This window comes from Monopterus albus, unplaced genomic scaffold (genome assembly GCF_001952655.1).
Source record: "Monopterus albus unplaced genomic scaffold, M_albus_1.0 scaffold214.1, whole genome shotgun sequence".
NCBI lineage: Eukaryota > Metazoa > Chordata > Actinopteri > Synbranchiformes > Synbranchidae > Monopterus > Monopterus albus.
The window spans coordinates 449,988-453,251 of NW_018128094.1; the positions used below are offsets into that span (position 1 = coordinate 449,988).

Sequence of the window (3,264 nt, forward strand, 5' to 3'; positions counted from 1 at the left end):
AGGCATTCCCAGATTGTGCAGTTTCAGTGCCAGTTTGTCTGGGATTACAGTATTAAATGCCGAACTGAAGTCAACAAATAGCATCCTGACATAAGTGTTAGGATGCTCCAGGTGGGACAGGGCTGTGTTATAGCAATATATAAAAATTTCATTTTTATATTTTGTTTTACTTGATCACTTAGGATACAAAGTAATGTACTCAATAATATTTCAGACTTTTGGGACGTTTAATGGCCCGAAGAAGAGATTACACCTTAAGATTTTTAAGGCCGAATCTGACATTTTCTAAAAATAAATCTCACAGGTGTTTTGTAGTTGAAAAATGCATTACTTAAAATTAGGAGATCAGGATCTCATTAATATGTCTTTTCCTGTTATTAAAAGATAATAATGAAATATGAAAATCCTAATTAGGAGATAAATATTTTTCTTCTGAAATTACAATATGTTTCTGTAGATTTACAGAACTGACCAGTTACATGTGAAGTCTGGTCAAATGGGAAGTCAAAAGTTAGTAAGTTAGAACTTATGATTTCTAAAATTACAGTCCTGCTTCCACATCAGACATACTCAGTGCTGGAAGAAATATTCAGGTTCTTTTCCAGTAAAAGTACCAATGTAGTAATTTAAGAATAAGTACATTAAAATTCCTGCATTCAGAAATATTATGAACAAGATGTTCTAGAGTCAAGAGGAGAACAACTTGTTCTGTGGAATAATTCACCTTGTGGCTGATGTTGTTGTTATTATTATAATATTGCTGGAGCTCTACTGAAGTACCAGCTTGTAAGCAGTATTTGACAGTTTTAGCTGGCTGAGGTGGGGTACTTGTAACTACTTTATGCAGTTTAGAGATCAGAGGATGACTATGAATAAATGTGAGATGATCTCATATCCAGGCCTTTCTATAATATCTGCCTTTGCATAGTTTTCTGTCATGATTTGGTGCCACCTATTTCTGTTCTCGCGCTTTTATTTTGACATTGCTTCCTGTTTTTGTTTTCACCACAGTTTCGGTCTTTTTACTTTAGTCATCACTCACATTAGTTTCACCTGCTCCTGAGTGTTTGCACCTGTTTTCACCCCTATTTAGGCAGCGTCCTCCTGCTTCACATGCTGATCCTGACAGTTTTCTTCAACAAATTATTTAAATTGAATAATCTGTGAAGTTTACAGAGGGTAGAAACTATTGCTTTTTTCAAGGGCAAGAAACCAAAAATGTGGGGAACCACTGCTGTACTTTTATAATGTATTTAAAATAACAAGCTTAAAGTGGAGCAGAAGGGCAAGTTTAAAGTAACAAGCTGTCAGATAAATGTAGTGACCACCACTGTTCTCTCTCTCTTTCTTAGCGGTGTATATTTTGGGTAGGCAATGAAATTTGGGTATAAAGATTTTTTTTTAAAAGTAGCATCGCTAGCAAGTGCAAAGATTATTTTGGATAGAAAACATCCAGTTTAGCAGAGCGAGCTAAAGCAGAATGGCTGGAAACTGGGCTGACATGTTGATCTCCCTCCATGCAGAGGAATAACAGCATGACTGCCTCGTGTGATGGTGGGTATTGTGTGAACGTTGTGGCTGTATGTTTGAACAAACAGCAGCATTCCCTTGCTGGGAATTTATAGCAGCTTTATGTCTGAATGTCAAAAAGGCAACTGAAAACAGTTCCCCTTTTTCCTACAGACCCATCCCTCACTTCGGAAAAAGACAAAAGCCTGAGTAAAACTGGACAAAGAAGAAAGTCGGATACAGAAGACATGGGTGAGGTAGGTGCCGGATCAGGGGTGAGCATCAAAAGCAACAATGGATAACCACAGCTTTGACAATGCCTTTCCAACTCTGACACTGGGCCACCTCTCCACTCCCCACCTCCCCTCCAGAAAGCCAAGACCTTTGCTCAATCTCCATGGCAGGATTTTTTTGTCTGTGTCCACCAGACTCTGGTCAGACAGACGTAAAGGGTAGATGAATGGAAGTGCTATGGTTGGCAAACTACGCTCACCTTTTGTCCACTACTCCCTCTCTCCCTAACTTTGTGTGTGTGTGTGTAATTTCCTGGATTTTCCTTTCTTTTTAGAGTGAGGGTCATGAACGTCCACAGCACAATGGTTTTTAATTTTGTATTTTCATTAATGGGTCAACTTGTCACATATAAGCCCAGGACAGGTCACTCCGGTCCTGGGGGATGGTGTTGATGAGGGAGCAGAAGACAGTCGGGTTGTGCAGTTGGTTTTACTATTCTTTTCTTGTGCTTTACCATCCAGTTACATCATCAAAAGTTCCCTCGCTTCTATCTGTCTTCCTAGTCTGTGTGCTTTTTTTCCACTTCCACAAGCACACTAGTATGGTCAGTACATGGTGAGTATGAAGTGGCTCTACAGTATTATAGTTTGTCCAGCTGAGTGCATTATGGGTCAATTTGTTCCTGGACAAAAGCACAAGAGGTCAGTATGTGTTATTCCGAGGATTCCATGACACATATTGTTGGAAGAAATTAACTCAAAGAAATGTAAACTTTTTAAACGCATTCAAATAAGCAGCATAGATATGTGGTGATTTAACATTTAGCTTCTTTTTAGGTAAAATCTTAAAAAGTTACCCCTGGTCTTTTAAAATTATGTAGGTTATGCTTTTTCCCTTTCACTTGGTGCTTTTTAGCCAAATATTTTACTCGTTTTATTAGTAAAATGTTACAAAGATTTCACATTAACAATAAATTTAATCAGTTTACTCATAGTAATGAACCCACCAACATACTGTATATCACCTAATAGTGCATTTCTACAGAGCCAGTTAGCCTAATGATATGACTGCACTTAGGGATACATCTGTTTCCTGACCTACTCACCGTACTGATATGCATCTCCATGACCTGTTTCCTCACATCAATCTGTGTTAATGTCCCAGTAACTGGTTAAAAGCACACCACAGAGATCTGGAAAGCCAAAGTTTTTCCTTCAGTTTGTTTTGAATTCCTTCTCATAGTGCTTCAGTTTCTCTTGGAATCAAGCTGAACGTGATCGTGGCTCACACTGCGTTAAATCTGCAGAAAATCTGACAATTGTAATTTTATACTGTATAGCATTTTAGTAAGTTAGCAAAGAACTAAAACAAGTAAAAACAAGGGTAAACAACTTGTAATTATCCATCCATCCATTTTTCTCTGCTTATCCAGAACCGGGTCATGGGGGCAGCAGTCTAAGCAAAGACGCCCAGACTTCCCTCTCTCCAGACACTTCCTTCAGCTCCTCCGGGTGAATGCCG

At 38.6% G+C, this 3,264-nt stretch overlaps 1 long non-coding RNA gene across 2 annotated transcripts in view; it reads left to right on the forward strand.

Annotated features, from left to right (window-relative positions):
* The first annotated feature begins 1,130 nt into the window (after positions 1-1,130).
* The window catches only part of LOC109971043 (uncharacterized), a 24,337-nt gene continuing 22,203 nt past the window's right edge, over positions 1,131-3,264 (forward strand). For both annotated transcript variants that reach the window (XR_002276485.1, XR_002276484.1), the window contains exons 1-2: positions 1,131-1,554; positions 1,684-1,766. This is a non-coding gene — a long non-coding RNA (uncharacterized LOC109971043). The remainder of the gene's footprint in view (positions 1,555-1,683; positions 1,767-3,264) is intronic.